Below are 18,991 nucleotides of genomic sequence, written 5' to 3' on the forward strand. Positions count from 1 at the left end.
CTACAGCCATTTGTTTGAGAAGACTGATTTTCGGGATGTGTCATGTTTTGACAAACATTGTTCTCGCTCTGCCGCAGGTTTGAGAAGCATCCAGTGCAAAAAAAGTGACATTTCTAGTTTAAAACAGACAGATTCCAATGGGGATTTTTTATTTTATTCATGTACCGGTGCGTCAATCGGATCAAATGAAATGAGATCCAATTGATTTTGATGTCTACTTTTTAATTTTTTTAATCTACATTAGCTCTTTCTTCATTTGTTTCTTGCTGTTACAGCTAATGAAGATTGAATCTGAAAGACTCAGCAGATGAATTACAGAGTATTTGAACTAAGACCTGGTCAACTGCTTGGAAGACAGCTATGCTCACAAGTATACCACCAACACTCACGTTATTCACTGTGGCCTGGCCCCATCGACCTGTCAATCCAAATCCTCACCGTCATTACTGGCGACTGCAATAAAAATGCCTTTGATAAAACGGCTCGTTGGTCTAGGGGTATGATTCTCGCTTCGGGTGCGAGAGGTCCCGGGTTCAAATCCCGGACGAGCCCATGTGTAGAGCCTTTAACAAATCTGAAAGAGGCGGTTCTTGGGCAACAGTTTGGAGTGCAGACCAAGGTGGATGAGTGATAAAGGCAATGGATTGCTAATCCATTGTGCTCTGCACTCGTGGGTTCAGCATCGCACAGCATTTATTCATTTCTTCCTTGGTTAAAAAATCTATCATTTTAACCGGTACGTAGATTACCTTCAGACGAGTGTCGTGACCCTTGTGGGGGTCGTAGAGCAAAACTGAGATGGTCAAACAATTTTGTAGGTCAAACCGTTCGGAAGCTACAGCCATTTGTATGAGAAGACTGATTTTCGGGATGTGTCATGTTTTGACAAACATTGTTCTCGCTCTACCGCATTTCACCAAAGATGCAGAGGTGTGACATCAGCGGTTATGAAGGTTTGAGAAGCATCCAGTGCAAAAAAAGTGACATTTCTAGTTTAAAACAGACAGATTCCAATGGGGATTTTTTATTTTATTCATGTACCGGTGCGTCAATCGGATCAAATGAAATGAGATCCAATTGATTTTGATGTCTACTTTTACATTTTTTTAATCTACATTAGCTCTTTCTTCATTTGTTTCTTGCTGTTACAGCTAATGAAGATTGAATCTGAAAGACTCAGCAGATGAATTACAGAGTATTTGAACTAAAACCTGGTCAACTGCTTGGAAGACAGCTATGCTCACAAGTATACCACCAACACTCACGTTATTCACTGTGGCCTGGCACCATCGACCTGTCAATCCAAATCCTCACCGTCATTACTGGCGACTGCAATAAAAATGCCTTTGATAAAACGGCTCGTTGGTCTAGGGGTATGATTCTTGCTTCGGGTGTGAGAGGTCCTGGGTTCAAATCCTGGACGAGCCCATGTGTAGAGCCTTTAACAATCTGAAAGAGGCGGTTCTTGGGCAACAGTTTGGAGTGCAGACCAAGGTGGATGAGTGATAAAGGCAATGGATTGCTAATCCATTGTGCTCTGCACTCGTGGGTTCAGCATCGCACAGCATTTATTCATTTCTTCCTTGGTTAAAAAATCTGTCATTTTAACCGGTACATAGATTACCTTCAGACGAGTGTCGTGACCCTTGTGGGGGTCGTAGAGCAAAACTGAGATGGTCAAACAATTTTGTAGGTCAAACCGTTCGGAAGCTACAGCCATTTGTATGAGAAGACTGATTTTCGGGATGTGTCATGTTTTGACAAACATTGTTCTCGCTCTGCCGCATTTCACCAAAGATGCAGAGGTGTGACATCAGCGGTTATGAAGGTTTGAGAAGCATCCAGTGCAAAAAAAGTGACATTTCTAGTTTAAAACAGACAGATTCCAATGGGGATTTTTTATTTTATTCATGTACCGGTGCGTCAATCGGATCAAATGAAATGAGATCCAATTGATTTTGATGTCTACTTTTGAATTTTTTTAATCTACATTAGCTCTTTCTTCATTTGTTTCTTGCTGTTACAGCTAATGAAGATTGAATCTGAAAGACTCAGCAGATGAATTACAGAGTATTTGAACTAAAACCTGGTCAACTGCTTGGAAGACAGCTATGCTCACAAGTATACCACCAACACTCACGTTATTCACTGTGGCCTGGCACCATCGACCTGTCAATCCAAATCCTCACCGTCATTACTGGCGACTGCAATAAAAATGCCTTTGATAAAACGGCTCGTTGGTCTAGGGGTATGATTCTTGCTTCGGGTGCGAGAGGTCCCGGGTTCAAATCCCGGACGAGCCCATGTGTAGAGCCTTTAACAATCTGAAAGAGGTGGTTCTTGGGCAACAGTTTGGAGTGCAGACCAAGGTGGATGAGTGATAAAGGCAATGGATTGCTAATCCATTGTGCTCTGCACTCGTGGGTTCAGCATCGCACAGCATTTATTCATTTCTTCCTTGGTTAAAAAATCTGTCATTTTAACCGGTAGATAGATTACCTTCAGACGAGTGTCGTGACCCTTGTGGGGGTCATAGAGCAAAACTGAGATGGTCAAACAATTTTGTAGGTCAAACCGTTCGGAAGCTACAGCCATTTGTATGAGAAGACTGATTTTCGGGATGTGTCATGTTTTGACAAACATTGTTCTCGCTCTGCCGCATTTCACCAAAGATGCAGAGGTGTGACATCAGCGGTTATGAAGGTTTGAGAAGCATCCAGTGCAAAAAAAGTGACATTTCTAGTTTAAAACAGACAGATTCCAATGGGGATTTTTTATTTTATTCATGTACCGGTGCGTCAATCGGATCAAATGAAATGAGATCCAATTGATTTTGATGTCTACTTTTTAATTTTTTTAATCTACATTAGCTCTTTCTTCATTTGTTTCTTGCTGTTACAGCTAATGAAGATTGAATCTGAAAGACTCAGCAGATGAATTACAGAGTATTTGAACTAAAACCTGGTCAACTGCTTGGAAGACAGCTATGCTCACAAGTATACCACCAACACTCACGTTATTCACTGTGGCCTGGCACCATCGACCTGTCAATCCAAATCCTCACCGTCATTACTGGCGACTGCAATAAAAATGCCTTTGATAAAACGGCTCGTTGGTCTAGGGGTATGATTCTCGCTTCGGGTGCGAGAGGTCCCGGGTTCAAATCCTGGACGAGCCCATGTGTAGAGCCTTTAACAATCTGAAAGAGGCGGTTCTTGGGCAACAGTTTGGAGTGCAGACCAAGGTGGATGAGTGATAAAGGCAATGGATTGCTAATCCATTGTTCTCTGCACTCGTGGGTTCAGCATCGCACAGCATTTATTCATTTCTTCCTTGGTTAAAAAATCTGTCATTTTAACCGGTACATAGATTACCTTCAGACGAGTGTCGTGACCCTTGTGGGGGTCGTAGAGCAAAACTGAGATGGTCAAACAATTTTGTAGGTCAAACCGTTCGGAAGCTACAGCCATTTGTATGAGAAGACTGATTTTCGGGATGTGTCATGTTTTGACAAACATTGTTCTCGCTCTGCCGCATTTCACCAAAGATGCAGAGGTGTGACATCAGCGGTTATGAAGGTTTGAGAAGCATCCAGTGCAAAAAAAGTGACATTTCTAGTTTAAAACAGAGAGATTCCAATGGGGATTTTTTATTTTATTCATGTACCGGTGCGTCAATCGGATCAAATGAAATGAGATCCAATTGATTTTGATGTCTACTTTTTAATTTTTTTAATCTACATTAGCTCTTTCTTCATTTGTTTCTTGCTGTTACAGCTAATGAAGATTGAATCTGAAAGACTCAGCAGATGAATTACAGAGTATTTGAACTAAAACCTGGTCAACTGCTTGGAAGACAGCTATGCTCACAAGTATACCACCAACACTCACGTTATTCACTGTGGCCTGGCACCATCGACCTGTCAATCCAAATCCTCACCGTCATTACTGGCGACTGCAATAAAAATGCCTTTGATAAAACGGCTCGTTGGTCTAGGGGTATGATTCTCGCTTCGGGTGCGAGAGGTCCCCCGTTCAAATCCCGGACGAGCCCATGTGTAGAGCCTTTAACAAATCTGAAAGAGGCGGTTCTTGGGCAACAGTTTGGAGTGCAGACCAAGGTGGATGAGTGATAAAGGCAATGGATTGCTAATCCATTGTGCTCTGCACTCGTGGGTTCAGCATCGCACAGCATTTATTCATTTCTTCCTTGGTTAAAAAAATCTATCATTTTAACCGGTACATAGATTACCTTCAGACGAGTGTCGTGACCCTTGTGGGGGTCGTAGAGCAAAACTGAGATGGTCAAACAATTTTGTAGGTCAAACCGTTCGGAAGCTACAGCCATTTGTATGAGAAGACTGATTTTCGGGATGTGTCATGTTTTGACAAACATTGTTCTCGCTCTGCCGCATTTCACCAAAGATGCAGAGGTGTGACATCAGCGGTTATGAAGGTTTGAGAAGCATCCAGTGCAAAAAAAGTGACATTTCTAGTTTAAAACAGACAGATTCCAATGGGGATTTTTTATTTTATTCATGTACCGGTGCGTCAATCGGATCAAATGAAATGAGATCCAATTGATTTTGATGTCTACTTTTGAATTTTTTTAATCTACATTAGCTCTTTCTTCATTTGTTTCTTGCTGTTACAGCTAATGAAGATTGAATCTGAAAGACTCAGCAGATGAATTACAGAGTATTTGAACTAAAACCTGGTCAACTGCTTGGAAGACAGCTATGCTCACAAGTATACCACCAACACTCACGTTATTCACTGTGGCCTGGCACCATCGACCTGTCAATCCAAATCCTCACCGTCATTACTGGCGACTGCAATAAAAATGCCTTTGATAAAACGGCTCGTTGGTCTAGGGGTATGATTCTCGCTTCGGGTGCGAGAGGTCCCGGGTTCAAATCCCGGACGAGCCCATGTGTAGAGCCTTTAACAAATCTGAAAGAGGCGGTTCTTGGGCAACAGTTTGGAGTGCAGACCAAGGTGGATGAGTGATAAAGGCAATGGATTGCTAATCCATTGTGCTCTGCACTCGTGGGTTCAGCATCGCACAGCATTTATTCATTTCTTCCTTGGTTAAAAAATCTATCATTTTAACCGGTACATAGATTACCTTCAGACGAGTGTCGTGACCCTTGTGGGGGTCGTAGAGCAAAACTGAGATGGTCAAACAATTTTGTAGGTCAAACCGTTCGGAAGCTACAGCCATTTGTATGAGAAGACTGATTTTCGGGATGTGTCATGTTTTGACAAACATTGTTCTCGCTCTGCCGCATTTCACCAAAGATGCAGAGGTGTGACATCAGCGGTTATGAAGGTTTGAGAAGCATCCAGTGCAAAAAAAGTGACATTTCTAGTTTAAAACAGACAGATTCCAATGGGGATTTTTTATTTTATTCATGTACCGGTGCGTCAATCGGATCAAATGAAATGAGATCCAATTGATTTTGATGTCTACTTTTGAATTTTTTTAATCTACATTAGCTCTTTCTTCATTTGTTTCTTGCTGTTACAGCTAATGAAGATTGAATCTGAAAGACTCAGCAGATGAATTACAGAGTATTTGAACTAAAACCTGGTCAACTGCTTGGAAGACAGCTATGCTCACAAGTATACCACCAACACTCACGTTATTCACTGTGGCCTGGCACCATCGACCTGTCAATCCAAATCCTCACCGTCATTACTGGCGACTGCAATAAAAATGCCTTTGATAAAACGGCTCGTTGGTCTAGGGGTATGATTCTCGCTTCGGGTGCGAGAGGTCCCGGGTTCAAATCCCGGACGAGCCCATGTGTAGAGCCTTTAACAAATCTGAAAGAGGCGGTTCTTGGGCAACAGTTTGGAGTGCAGACCAAGGTGGATGAGTGATAAAGGCAATGGATTGCTAATCCATTGTGCTCTGCACTCGTGGGTTCAGCATCGCACAGCATTTATTCATTTCTTCCTTGGTTAAAAAATCTATCATTTTAACCGGTACATAGATTACCTTCAGACGAGTGTCGTGACCCTTGTGGGGGTCGTAGAGCAAAACTGAGAACAACATTGTGTTTGTGAGAGTCTCCCCTTTCCATGGAATGGTCAAACAATTTTGTAGGTCAAACCGTTCGGAAGCTACAGCCATTTGTATGAGAAGACTGATTTTCGGGATGTGTCATGTTTTGACAAACATTGTTCTCGCTCTGCCGCATTTCACCAAAGATGCAGAGGTGTGACATCAGCGGTTATGAAGGTTTGAGAAGCATCCAGTGCAAAAAAAGTGACATTTCTAGTTTAAAACAGACAGATTCCAATGGGGATTTTTTATTTTATTCATGTACCGGTGCGTCAATCGGATCAAATGAAATGAAATCCAATTGATTTTGATGTCTACTTTTTAATTTTTTTAATCTACATTAGCTCTTTCTTCATTTGTTTCTTGCTGTTACAGCTAATGAAGATTGAATCTGAAAGATTCAGCAGATGAATTACAGAGTATTTGAACTAAAACCTGGTCAACTGCTTGGAAGACAGCTATGCTCACAAGTATACCACCAACACTCACGTTATTCACTGTGGCCTGGCACCATCGACCTGTCAATCCAAATCCTCACCGTCATTACTGGCGACTGCAATAAAAATGCCTTTGATAAAATGGCTCGTTGGTCTAGGGGTATGATTCTCGCTTCGGGTGCGAGAGGTCCCGGGTTCAAATCCCGGACGAGCCCATGTGTAGAGCCTTTAACAATCTGAAAGAGGTGGTTCTTGGGCAACAGTTTGGAGTGCAGACCAAGGTGGATGAGTGATAAAGGCAATGGATTGCTAATCCATTGTGCTCTGCACTCGTGGGTTCAGCATCGCACAGCATTTATTCATTTCTTCCTTGGTTAAAAAATCTGTCATTTTAACCGGTAGATAGATTACCTTCAGACGAGTGTCGTGACCCTTGTGGGGGTCGTAGAGCAAAACTGAGATGGTCAAACAATTTTGTAGGTCAAACCGTTCGGAAGCTACAGCCATTTGTATGAGAAGACTGATTTTCGGGATGTGTCATGTTTTGACAAACATTGTTCTCGCTCTGCCGCATTTCACCAAAGATGCAGAGGTGTGACATCAGCGGTTATGAAGGTTTGAGAAGCATCCAGTGCAAAAAAAGTGACATTTCTAGTTTAAAACAGACAGATTCCAATGGGGATTTTTTATTTTATTCATGTACCGGTGCGTCAATCGGATCAAATGAAATGAGATCCAATTGATTTTGATGTCTACTTTTTAATTTTTTTAATCTACATTAGCTCTTTCTTCATTTGTTTCTTGCTGTTACAGCTAATGAAGATTGAATCTGAAAGACTCAGCAGATGAATTACAGAGTATTTGAACTAAAACCTGGTCAACTGCTTGGAAGACAGCTATGCTCACAAGTATACCACCAACACTCACGTTATTCACTGTGGCCTGGCACCATCGACCTGTCAATCCAAATCCTCACCGTCATTACTGGCGACTGCAATAAAAATGCCTTTGATAAAACGGCTCGTTGGTCTAGGGGTATGATTCTCGCTTCGGGTGCGAGAGGTCCCGGGTTCAAATCCCGGACGAGCCCATGTGTAGAGCCTTTAACAATCTGAAAGAAGCGGTTCTTGGGCAACAGTTTGGAGTGCAGACCAAGGTGGATGAGTGATAAAGGCAATGGATTGCTAATCCATTGTTCTCTGCACTCGTGGGTTCAGCATCGCACAGCATTTATTCATTTCTTCCTTGGTTAAAAAATCTGTCATTTTAACCGGTACATAGATTACCTTCAGACGAGTGTCGTGACCCTTGTGGGGGTCGTAGAGCAAAACTGAGATGGTCAAACAATTTTGTAGGTCAAACCGTTCGGAAGCTACAGCCATTTGTATGAGAAGACTGATTTTCGGGATGTGTCATGTTTTGACAAACATTGTTCTCGCTCTGCCGCATTTCACCAAAGATGCAGAGGTGTGACATCAGCGGTTATGAAGGTTTGAGAAGCATCCAGTGCAAAAAAAGTGACATTTCTAGTTTAAAACAGAGAGATTCCAATGGGGATTTTTTATTTTATTCATGTACCGGTGCGTCAATCGGATCAAATGAAATGAGATCCAATTGATTTTGATGTCTACTTTTTAATTTTTTTAATCTACATTAGCTCTTTCTTCATTTGTTTCTTGCTGTTACAGCTAATGAAGATTGAATCTGAAAGACTCAGCAGATGAATTACAGAGTATTTGAACTAAAACCTGGTCAACTGCTTGGAAGACAGCTATGCTCACAAGTATACCACCAACACTCACGTTATTCACTGTGGCCTGGCACCATCGACCTGTCAATCCAAATCCTCACCGTCATTACTGGCGACTGCAATAAAAATGCCTTTGATAAAACGGCTCGTTGGTCTAGGGGTATGATTCTCGCTTCGGGTGCGAGAGGTCCCGGGTTCAAATCCCGGACGAGCCCATGTGTAGAGCCTTTAACAAATCTGAAAGAGGCGGTTCTTGGGCAACAGTTTGGAGTGCAGACCAAGGTGGATGAGTGATAAAGGCAATGGATTGCTAATCCATTGTGCTCTGCACTCGTGGGTTCAGCATCGCACAGCATTTATTCATTTCTTCCTTGGTTAAAAAATCTATCATTTTAACCGGTACATAGATTACCTTCAGACGAGTGTCGTGACCCTTGTGGGGGTCGTAGAGCAAAACTGAGAACGACATTGTGTTTGTGAGAGTCTCCCCTTTCCATGGAATGGTCAAACAATTTTGTAGGTCAAACCGTTCGGAAGCTACAGCCATTTGTATGAGAAGACTGATTTTCGGGATGTGTCATGTTTTGACAAACATTGTTCTCGCTCTGCCGCATTTCACCAAAGATGCAGAGGTGTGACATCAGCGTTTATGAAGGTTTGAGAAGCATCCAGTGCAAAAAAAGTGACATTTCTAGTTTAAAACAGACAGATTCCAATGGGGATTTTTTATTTTATTCATGTACCGGTGCGTCAATCGGATCAAATGAAATGAGATCCAATTGATTTTGATGTCTACTTTTGAATTTTTTTAATCTACATTAGCTCTTTCTTCATTTGTTTCTTGCTGTTACAGCTAATGAAGATTGAATCTGAAAGACTCAGCAGATGAATTACAGAGTATTTGAACTAAAACCTGGTCAACTGCTTGGAAGACAGCTATGCTCACAAGTATACCACCAACACTCACGTTATTCACTGTGGCCTGGCACCATCGACCTGTCAATCCAAATCCTCACCGTCATTACTGGCGACTGCAATAAAAATGCCTTTGATAAAATGGCTCGTTGGTCTAGGGGTATGATTCTCGCTTCGGGTGCGAGAGGTCCCGGGTTCAAATCCCGGACGAGCCCATGTGTAGAGCCTTTAACAATCTGAAAGAGGTGGTTCTTGGGCAACAGTTTGGAGTGCAGACCAAGGTGGATGAGTGATAAAGGCAATGGATTGCTAATCCATTGTGCTCTGCACTCGTGGGTTCAGCATCACACAGCATTTATTCATTTCTTCCTTGGTTAAAAAATCTATCATTTTAACCGGTACATAGATTACCTTCAGACGAGTGTCGTGACCCTTGTGGGGGTCGTAGAGCAAAACTGAGATGGTCAAACAATTTTGTAGGTCAAACCGTTCGGAAGCTACAGCCATTTGTATGAGAAGACTGATTTTCGGGATGTGTCATGTTTTGACAAACATTGTTCTCGCTCTGCCGCATTTCACCAAAGATGCAGAGGTGTGACATCAGCGGTTATGAAGGTTTGAGAAGCATCCAGTGCAAAAAAAGTGACATTTCTAGTTTAAAACAGACAGATTCCAATGGGGATTTTTTATTTTATTCATGTACCGGTGCGTCAATCGGATCAAATGAAATGAGATCCAATTGATTTTGATGTCTACTTTTGAATTTGTTTAATCTACATTAGCTCTTTCTTCATTTGTTTCTTGCTGTTACAGCTAATGAAGATTGAATCTGAAAGACTCAGCAGATGAATTACAGAGTATTTGAACTAAAACCTGGTCAACTGCTTGGAAGACAGCTATGCTCACAAGTATACCACCAACACTCACGTTATTCACTGTGGCCTGGCACCATCGACCTGTCAATCCAAATCCTCACCGTCATTACTGGCGACTGCAATAAAAATGCCTTTGAAAAAACGGCTCGTTGGTCTAGGGGTATGATTCTCGCTTTGGGTGCGAGAGGTCCCGGGTTCAAATCCCGGACGAGCCCATGTGTAGAGCCTTTAACAATCTGAAAGAGGCGGTTCTTGGGCAACAGTTTGGAGTGCAGACCAAGGTGGATGAGTGATAAAGGCAATGGATTGCTAATCCATTGGGCTCTGCACTCGTGGGTTCAGCATCGCACAGCATTTATTCATTTCTTCCTTGGTTAAAAAATCTATCATTTTAACCGGTACATAGATTACCTTCAGACGAGTGTCGTGACCCTTGTGGGGGTCGTAGAGCAAAACTGAGATGGTCAAACAATTTTGTAGGTCAAACCGTTCGGAAGCTACAGCCATTTGTATGAGAAGACTGATTTTCGGGATGTGTCATGTTTTGACAAACATTGTTCTCGCTCTGCCGCATTTCACCAAAGATGCAGAGGTGTGACATCAGCGGTTATGAAGGTTTGAGAAGCATCCAGTGCAAAAAAAGTGACATTTCTAGTTTAAAACAGACAGATTCCAATGGGGATTTTTTATTTTATTCATGTACCGGTGCGTCAATCGGATCAAATGAAATGAGATCCAATTGATTTTGATGTCTACTTTTGAATTTTTTTAATCTACATTAGCTCTTTCTTCATTTGTTTCTTGCTGTTATAGCTAATGAAGATTGAATCTGAAAGACTCAGCAGATGAATTACAGAGTATTTGAACTAAAACCTGGTCAACTGCTTGGAAGACAGCTATGCTCACAAGTATACCACCAACACTCACGTTATTCACTGTGGCCTGGCACCATCGACCTGTCAATCCAAATCCTCACCGTCATTACTGGCGACTGCAATAAAAATGCCTTTGATAAAACGGCTCGTTGGTCTAGGGGTATGATTCTCGCTTCGGGTGCGAGAGGTCCCGGGTTCAAATCCCGGACGAGCCCAAGTGTAGAGCCTTTAACAAATCTGAAAGAGGCGGTTCTTGGGCAACTGTTTGGAGTGCAGACCAAGGTGGATGAGTGATAAAGGCAATGGATTGCTAATCCATTGTGCTCTGCACTCGTGGGTTCAGCATTGCACAGCATTTATTCATTTCTTCCTTGGTTAAAAAATCTATCATTTTAACCGGTACATAGATTACCTTCAGACGAGTGTCGTGACCCTTGTGGGGGTCGTAGAGCAAAACTGAGAACGACATTGTGTTTGTGAGAGTCTCCCCTTTCCAAAGAATGGGCAAACAATTTTGTAGGTCAAACCGTTCGGAAGCTACAGCCATTTGTATGAGAAGACTGATTTTCGGGATGTGTCATGTTTTGACAAACATTGTTCTCGCTCTGCCGCATTTCACCAAAGATGCAGAGGTGTGACATCAGCGGTTATGAAGGTTTGAGAAGCATCCAGTGCAAAAAAAGTGACGTTTCTAGTTTAAAACAGACAGATTCCAATGGGGATTTTTTATTTTATTCATGTACCGGTGCGTCAATCGGATCAAATGAAATGAGATCCAATTGATTTTGATGTCTACTTTTGAATTTTTTTAATCTACATTAGCTCTTTCTTCATTTGTTTCTTGCTGTTACAGCTAATGAAGATTGAATCTGAAAGACTCAGCAGATGAATTACAGAGTATTTGAACTAAGACCTGGTCAACTGCTTGGAAGACAGCTATGCTCACAAGTATACCACCAACACTCACGTTATTCACTGTGGCCTGGCACCATCGACCTGTCAATCCAAATCCTCACCGTCATTACTGGCGACTGCAATAAAAATGCCTTTGATAAAACGGCTCGTTGGTCTAGGGGTATGATTCTCGCTTCGGGTGCGAGAGGTCCCGGGTTCAAATCCCGGACGAGCCCATGTGTAGAGCCTTTAACAACCTGAAAGAGGCGGTTCTTGGGCAACAGTTTGGAGTGCAGACCAAGGTGGATGAGTGATAAAGGCAATGGATTGCTAATCCATTGTGCTCTGCACTTGTGGGTTCAGCATCGCACAGCATTTATTCATTTCTTCCTTGGTTAAAAAATCTGTCATTTTAACCGGTACGTAGATTACCTTCAGACGAGTGTCGTGACCCTTGTGGGGGTCGTAGAGCAAAACTGAGATGGTCAAACAATTTTGTAGGTCAAACCGTTCGGAAGCTACAGCCATTTGTATGAGAAGACTGATTTTCGGGATGTGTCATGTTTTGACAAACATTGTTCTCGCTCTGCCGCATTTCACCAAAGATGCAGAGGTGTGACATCAGCGGTTATGAAGGTTTGAGAAGCATCCAGTGCAAAAAAAGTGACATTTCTAGTTTAAAACAGACAGATTCCAATGGGGATTTTTTATTTTATTCATGTACCGGTGCGTCAATCGGATCAAATGAAATGAGATCCAATTGATTTTGATGTCTACTTTTTAATTTTTTTAATCTACATTAGCTCTTTCTTCATTTGTTTCTTGCTGTTACAGCTAATGAAAATTGAATCTGAAAGACTCAGCAGATGAATTACAGAGTATTTGAACTAAAACCTGGTCAACTGCTTGGAAGACAGCTATGCTCACAAGTATACCACCAACACTCACGTTATTCACTGTGGCCTGGCACCATCGACCTGTCAATCCAAATCCTCACCGTCATTACTGGCGACTGCAATAAAAATGCCTTTGGTAAAACGGCTTGTTGGTCTAGGGGTATGATTCTCGCTTCGGGTGCGAGAGGTCCCGGGTTCAAATCCCGGACGAGCCCATGTGTAGAGCCTTTAACAAATCTGAAAGAGGCGGTTCTTGGGCAACAGTTTGGAGTGCAGACCAAGGTGGATGAGTGATAAAGGCAATGGATTGCTAATCCATTGTGCTCTGCACTCGTGGGTTCAGCATCGCACAGCATTTATTCATTTCTTCCTTGGTTAAAAAATCTATCATTTTAACCGGTACATAGATTACCTTCAGACGAGTGTCGTGACCCTTGTGGGGGTCGTAGAGCAAAACTGAGATGGTCAAACAATTTTGTAGGTCAAACCGTTCGGAAGCTACAGCCATTTGTATGAGAAGACTGATTTTCGGGATGTGTCATGTTTTGACAAACATTGTTCTCGCTCTGCCGCATTTCACCAAAGATGCAGAGGTGTGACATCAGCGGTTATGAAGGTTTGAGAAGCATCCAGTGCAAAAAAAGTGACATTTCTAGTTTAAAACAGACAGATTTCAATGGGGATTTTTTATTTTATTCATGTACCGGTGCGTCAATCGGATCAAATGAAATGAGATCCAATTGATTTTGATGTCTACTTTTGAATTTTTTTAATCTACATTAGCTCTTTCTTCATTTGTTTCTTGCTGTTACAGCTAATGAAGATTGAATCTGAAAGACTCAGCAGATGAATTACAGAGTATTTGAACTAAAACCTGGTCAACTGCTTGGAAGACAGCTATGCTCACAAGTATACCACCAACACTCACGTTATTCACTGTGGCCTGGCACCATCGACCTGTCAATCCAAATCCTCACCGTCATTACTGGCGACTGCAATAAAAATGCCTTTGATAAAACGGCTCGTTGGTCTAGGGGTATGATTCTCGCTTCGGGTGCGAGAGGTCCCGGGTTCAAATCCCGGACGAGCCCATGTGTAGAGCCTTTAACAATCTGAAAGAGGCGGTTCTTGGGCAACAGTTTGGAGTGCAGACCAAGGTGGATGAGTGATAAAGGCAATGGATTGCTAATCCATTGTGCTCTGCACTTGTGGGTTCAGCATCGCACAGCATTTATTCATTTCTTCCTTGGTTAAAAAATCTGTCATTTTAACCGGTACATAGATTACCTTCAGACGAGTGTCGTGACCCTTGTGGGGGTCGTAGAGCAAAACTGAGATGGTCAAACAATTTTGTAGGTCAAACCGTTCGGAAGCTACAGCCATTTGTATGAGAAGACTGATTTTCGGGATGTGTCATGTTTTTACAAACATTGTTCTCGCTCTGCCGCATTTCACCAAAGATGCAGAGGTGTGACATCAGCGGTTATGAAGGTTTGAGAAGCATCCAGTGCAAAAAAAGTGACATTTGTAGTTTAAAACAGACAGATTCCAATGGGGATTTTTTATTTTATTCATGTGCCGGTGCGTCAATCGGATCAAATGAAATGAGATCCAATTGATTTTGATGTCTACTTTTGATTTTTTTTAATCTACATTAGCTCTTTCTTCATTTGTTTCTTGCTGTTACAGCTAATGAAGATTGAATCTGAAAGACTCAGCAGATGAATTACAGAGTATTTGAACTAAAACCTGGTCAACTGCTTGGAAGACAGCTATGCTCACAAGTATACCACCAACACTCACGTTATTCACTGTGGCCTGGCACCATCGACCTGTCAATCCAAATCCTCACCGTCATTACTGGCGACTGCAATAAAAATGCCTTTGATAAAATGGCTCGTTGGTCTAGGGGTATGATTCTCGCTTCGGGTGCGAGAGGTCCCGGGTTCAAATCCCGGACGAGCCCATGTGTAGAGCCTTTAACAATCTGAAAGAGGTGGTTCTTGGGCAACAGTTTGGAGTGCAGACCAAGGTGGATGAGTGATAAAGGCAATGGATTGCTAATCCATTGTGCTCTGCACTCGTGGGTTCAGCATCGCACAGCATTTATTCATTTCTTCCTTGGTTAAAAAATCTATCATTTTAACCGGTACATAGATTACCTTCAGACGAGTGTCGTGACCCTTGTGGGGGTCGTAGAGCAAAACTGAGATGGTCAAACAATTTTGTAGGTCAAACCGTTCGGAAGCTACAGCCATTTGTATGAGAAGACTGATTTTCGGGATGTGTCATGTTTTGACAAACATTGTTCTCGCTCTGCCGCATTTCACCAAAGATGCAGAGGTGTGACATCAGCGTTTATGAAGGTTTGAGAAGCATCCAGTGCAAAAAAAGTGACATTTCTAGTTTAAAACAGACAGATTCCAATGGGGATTTTTTATTTTATTCATGTACCGGTGCGTCAATCGGATCAAATGAAATGAGATCCAATTGATTTTGATGTCTACTTTTGAATTTTTTTAATCTACATTAGCTCTTTCTTCATTTGTTTCTTGCTGTTACAGCTAATGAAGATTGAATCTGAAAGACTCAGCAGATGAATTACAGAGTATTTGAACTAAAACCTGGTCAACTGCTTGGAAGACAGCTATGCTCACAAGTATACCACCAACACTCACGTTATTCACTGTGGCCTGGCACCATCGACCTGTCAATCCAAATCCTCACCGTCATTACTGGCGACTGCAATAAAAATGCCTTTGATAAAATGGCTCGTTGGTCTAGGGGTATGATTCTCGCTTCGGGTGCGAGAGGTCCCGGGTTCAAATCCCGGACGAGCCCATGTGTAGAGCCTTTAACAATCTGAAAGAGGTGGTTCTTGGGCAACAGTTTGGAATGCAGACCAAGGTGGATGAGTGATAAAGGCAATGGATTGCTAATCCATTGTGCTCTGCACTCGTGGGTTCAGCATCACACAGCATTTATTCATTTCTTCCTTGGTTAAAAAATCTATCATTTTAACCGGTACATAGATTACCTTCAGACGAGTGTCGTGACCCTTGTGGGGGTCGTAGAGCAAAACTGAGATGGTCAAACAATTTTGTAGGTCAAACCGTTCGGAAGCTACAGCCATTTGTATGAGAAGACTGATTTTCGGGATGTGTCATGTTTTGACAAACATTGTTCTCGCTCTGCCGCATTTCACCAAAGATGCAGAGGTGTGACATCAGCGGTTATGAAGGTTTGAGAAGCATCCAGTGCAAAAAAAGTGACATTTCTAGTTTAAAACAGACAGATTCCAATGGGGATTTTTTATTTTATTCATGTACCGGTGCGTCAATCGGATCAAATGAAATGAGATCCAATTGATTTTGATGTCTACTTTTGAATTTGTTTAATCTACATTAGCTCTTTCTTCATTTGTTTCTTGCTGTTACAGCTAATGAAGATTGAATCTGAAAGACTCAGCAGATGAATTACAGAGTATTTGAACTAAAACCTGGTCAACTGCTTGGAAGACAGCTATGCTCACAAGTATACCACCAACACTCACGTTATTCACTGTGGCCTGGCACCATCGACCTGTCAATCCAAATCCTCACCGTCATTACTGGCGACTGCAATAAAAATGCCTTTGATAAAACGGCTCGTTGGTCTAGGGGTATGATTCTCGCTTTGGGTGCGAGAGGTCCCGGGTTCAAATCCCGGACGAGCCCATGTGTAGAGCCTTTAACAATCTGAAAGAGGCGGTTCTTGGGCAACAGTTTGGAGTGCAGACCAAGGTGGATGAGTGATAAAGGCAATGGATTGCTAATCCATTGGGCTCTGCACTCGTGGGTTCAGCATCGCACAGCATTTATTCATTTCTTCCTTGGTTAAAAAATCTATCATTTTAACCGGTACATAGATTACCTTCAGACGAGTGTCGTGACCCTTGTGGGGGTCGTAGAGCAAAACTGAGATGGTCAAACAATTTTGTAGGTCAAACCGTTCGGAAGCTACAGCCATTTGTATGAGAAGACTGATTTTCGGGATGTGTCATGTTTTGACAAACATTGTTCTCGCTCTGCCGCATTTCACCAAAGATGCAGAGGTGTGACATCAGCGGTTATGAAGGTTTGAGAAGCATCCAGTGCAAAAAAAGTGACATTTCTAGTTTAAAACAGACAGATTCCAATGGGGATTTTTTATTTTATTCATGTACCGGTGCGTCAATCGGATCAAATGAAATGAGATCCAATTGATTTTGATGTCTACTTTTGAATTTTTTTAATCTACATTAGCTCTTTCTTCATTTGTTTCTTGCTGTTATAGCTAATGAAGATTGAATCTGAAAGACTCAGCAGATGAATTACAGAGTATTTGAACTAAAACCTGGTCAACTGCTTGGAAGACAGCTATGCTCACAAGTATACCACCAACACTCACGTTATTCACTATGGCCTGGCACCATCGACCTGTCAATCCAAATCCTCACCGTCATTACTGGCGACTGCAATAAAAATGCCTTTGATAAAACGGCTCGTTGGTCTAGGGGTATGATTCTCGCTTCGGGTGCGAGAGGTCCCGGGTTCAAATCCCGGACGAGCCCAAGTGTAGAGCCTTTAACAAATCTGAAAGAGGTGGTTCTTGGGCAACAGTTTGGAGTGCAGACCAAGGTGGATGAGTGATAAAGGCAATGGATTGCTAATCCATTGTGCTCTGCACTCGTGGGTTCAGCATTGCACAGCATTTATTCATTTCTTCCTTGGTTAAAAAATCTATCATTTTAACCGGTACATAGATTACCTTCAGACGAGTGTCGTGACCCTTGTGGGGGTCGTAGAGCAAAACTAAGAACGACATTGTGTTTGTGAGAGTCTCCCCTTTCCAAAGAATGGGCAAACAATTTTGTAGGTCAAACCGTTCGGAAGCTACAGCCATTTGTATGAGAAGACTGATTTTCGGGATGTGTCATGTTTTGACAAACATTGTTCTCGCTCTGCCGCATTTCACCAAAGATGCAGAGGTGTGACATCAGCGGTTATGAAGGTTTGAGAAGCATCCAGTGCAAAAAAAGTGACGTTTCTAGTTTAAAACAGACAGATTCCAATGGGGATTTTTTATTTTATTCATGTACCGGTGCGTCAATCGGATCAAATGAAATGAGATCCAATTGATTTTGATGTCTACTTTTGAATTTTTTTAATCTACATTAGCTCTTTCTTCATTTGTTTCTTGCTGTTACAGCTAATGAAGATTGAATCTGAAAGACTCAGCAGATGAATTACAGAGTATTTGAACTAAGACCTGGTCAACTGCTTGGAAGACAGCTATGCTCACAAGTATACCACCAACACTCACGTTATTCACTGTGGCCTGGCACCATCGACCTGTCAATCCAAATCCTCACCGTCATTACTGGCGACTGCAATAAAAATGCCTTTGATAAAACGGCTCGTTGGTCTAGGGGTATGATTCTCGCTTCGGGTGCGAGAGGTCCCGGGTTCAAATCCCGGACGAGCCCATGTGTAGAGCCTTTAACAACCTGAAAGAGGCGGTTCTTGGGCAACAGTTTGGAGTGCAGACCAAGGTGGATGAGTGATAAAGGCAATGGATTGCTAATCCATTGTGCTCTGCACTCGTGGGTTCAGCATCGCACAGCATTTATTCATTTCTTCCTTGGTTAAAAAATCTGTCATTTTAACCGGTACGTAGATTACCTTCAGACGAGTGTCGTGACCCTTGTGGGGGTCGTAGAGCAAAACTGAGATGGTCAAACAATTTTGTAGGTCAAACCGTTCGGAAGCTACAGCCATTTGTATGAGAAGACTGATTTTCGGGATGTGTCATGTTTTGACAAACATTGTTCTCGCTCTGCCGCATTTCACCAAAGATGCAGAGGTGTGACATCAGCGGTTATGAAGGTTTGAGAAGCATCCAGTGCAAAAAAAGTGACATTTGTAGTTTAAAACAGACAGATTCCAATGGGGATTTTTTATTTTATTCATGTACCGGTGCGTCAATCGGATCAAATGAAATGAGATCCAATTGATTTTGATGTCTACTTTTGATTTTTTTTAATCTACATTAGCTCTTTCTTCATTTGTTTCTTGCTGTTACAGCTAATGAAGATTGAATCTGAAAGACTCAGCAGATGAATTACAGAGTATTTGAACTAAAACCTGGTCAACTGCTTGGAAGACAGCTATGCTCACAAGTATACCACCAACACTCACGTTATTCACTGTGGCCTGGCACCATCGACCTGTCAATCCAAATCCTCACCGTCATTACTGGC

General features: G+C 42.2%; 17 non-coding genes across 17 annotated transcripts; all 17 read left to right on the forward strand.

The window, feature by feature from the left end:
• Positions 1–480: 480 nt before the first annotated feature.
• trnap-cgg (transfer RNA proline (anticodon CGG)) lies at positions 481–552 on the forward strand. Its single transcript has one exon. It is a non-coding gene; the product is annotated as a tRNA-Pro (tRNA).
• A 4,306-nt stretch (positions 553–4,858) lies between these two features.
• Positions 4,859–4,930, forward strand: trnap-cgg (transfer RNA proline (anticodon CGG)). The gene has a single exon. It is a non-coding gene; the product is annotated as a tRNA-Pro (tRNA).
• An 804-nt stretch (positions 4,931–5,734) lies between these two features.
• trnap-cgg (transfer RNA proline (anticodon CGG)) lies at positions 5,735–5,806 on the forward strand. Its single transcript has one exon. It is a non-coding gene; the product is annotated as a tRNA-Pro (tRNA).
• An 843-nt stretch (positions 5,807–6,649) lies between these two features.
• Positions 6,650–6,721, forward strand: trnap-cgg (transfer RNA proline (anticodon CGG)). Its single transcript has one exon. It is a non-coding gene; the product is annotated as a tRNA-Pro (tRNA).
• An 803-nt stretch (positions 6,722–7,524) lies between these two features.
• trnap-cgg (transfer RNA proline (anticodon CGG)) lies at positions 7,525–7,596 on the forward strand. The gene has a single exon. It is a non-coding gene; the product is annotated as a tRNA-Pro (tRNA).
• An 803-nt stretch (positions 7,597–8,399) lies between these two features.
• Positions 8,400–8,471, forward strand: trnap-cgg (transfer RNA proline (anticodon CGG)). The gene has a single exon. It is a non-coding gene; the product is annotated as a tRNA-Pro (tRNA).
• An 843-nt stretch (positions 8,472–9,314) lies between these two features.
• trnap-cgg (transfer RNA proline (anticodon CGG)) lies at positions 9,315–9,386 on the forward strand. Its single transcript has one exon. It is a non-coding gene; the product is annotated as a tRNA-Pro (tRNA).
• An 803-nt stretch (positions 9,387–10,189) lies between these two features.
• trnap-ugg (transfer RNA proline (anticodon UGG)) lies at positions 10,190–10,261 on the forward strand. The gene has a single exon. It is a non-coding gene; the product is annotated as a tRNA-Pro (tRNA).
• An 803-nt stretch (positions 10,262–11,064) lies between these two features.
• On the forward strand, positions 11,065–11,136 carry trnap-cgg (transfer RNA proline (anticodon CGG)). Its single transcript has one exon. It is a non-coding gene; the product is annotated as a tRNA-Pro (tRNA).
• An 843-nt stretch (positions 11,137–11,979) lies between these two features.
• Positions 11,980–12,051, forward strand: trnap-cgg (transfer RNA proline (anticodon CGG)). Its single transcript has one exon. It is a non-coding gene; the product is annotated as a tRNA-Pro (tRNA).
• Positions 12,052–12,854: 803 nt separating this feature from the next.
• trnap-cgg (transfer RNA proline (anticodon CGG)) lies at positions 12,855–12,926 on the forward strand. The gene has a single exon. It is a non-coding gene; the product is annotated as a tRNA-Pro (tRNA).
• Positions 12,927–13,730: 804 nt separating this feature from the next.
• On the forward strand, positions 13,731–13,802 carry trnap-cgg (transfer RNA proline (anticodon CGG)). The gene has a single exon. It is a non-coding gene; the product is annotated as a tRNA-Pro (tRNA).
• An 803-nt stretch (positions 13,803–14,605) lies between these two features.
• On the forward strand, positions 14,606–14,677 carry trnap-cgg (transfer RNA proline (anticodon CGG)). Its single transcript has one exon. It is a non-coding gene; the product is annotated as a tRNA-Pro (tRNA).
• Positions 14,678–15,480: 803 nt separating this feature from the next.
• On the forward strand, positions 15,481–15,552 carry trnap-cgg (transfer RNA proline (anticodon CGG)). The gene has a single exon. It is a non-coding gene; the product is annotated as a tRNA-Pro (tRNA).
• An 803-nt stretch (positions 15,553–16,355) lies between these two features.
• Positions 16,356–16,427, forward strand: trnap-ugg (transfer RNA proline (anticodon UGG)). The gene has a single exon. It is a non-coding gene; the product is annotated as a tRNA-Pro (tRNA).
• Positions 16,428–17,230: 803 nt separating this feature from the next.
• trnap-cgg (transfer RNA proline (anticodon CGG)) lies at positions 17,231–17,302 on the forward strand. The gene has a single exon. It is a non-coding gene; the product is annotated as a tRNA-Pro (tRNA).
• An 843-nt stretch (positions 17,303–18,145) lies between these two features.
• Positions 18,146–18,217, forward strand: trnap-cgg (transfer RNA proline (anticodon CGG)). The gene has a single exon. It is a non-coding gene; the product is annotated as a tRNA-Pro (tRNA).
• Positions 18,218–18,991: the final 774 nt, after the last annotated feature.

The sequence above is a fragment of the Oncorhynchus mykiss genome, chromosome 15, assembly GCF_057628025.1.
Source record: "Oncorhynchus mykiss isolate SJ-2025 chromosome 15, ASM5762802v1, whole genome shotgun sequence".
Classification (NCBI taxonomy): domain Eukaryota; kingdom Metazoa; phylum Chordata; class Actinopteri; order Salmoniformes; family Salmonidae; genus Oncorhynchus; species Oncorhynchus mykiss.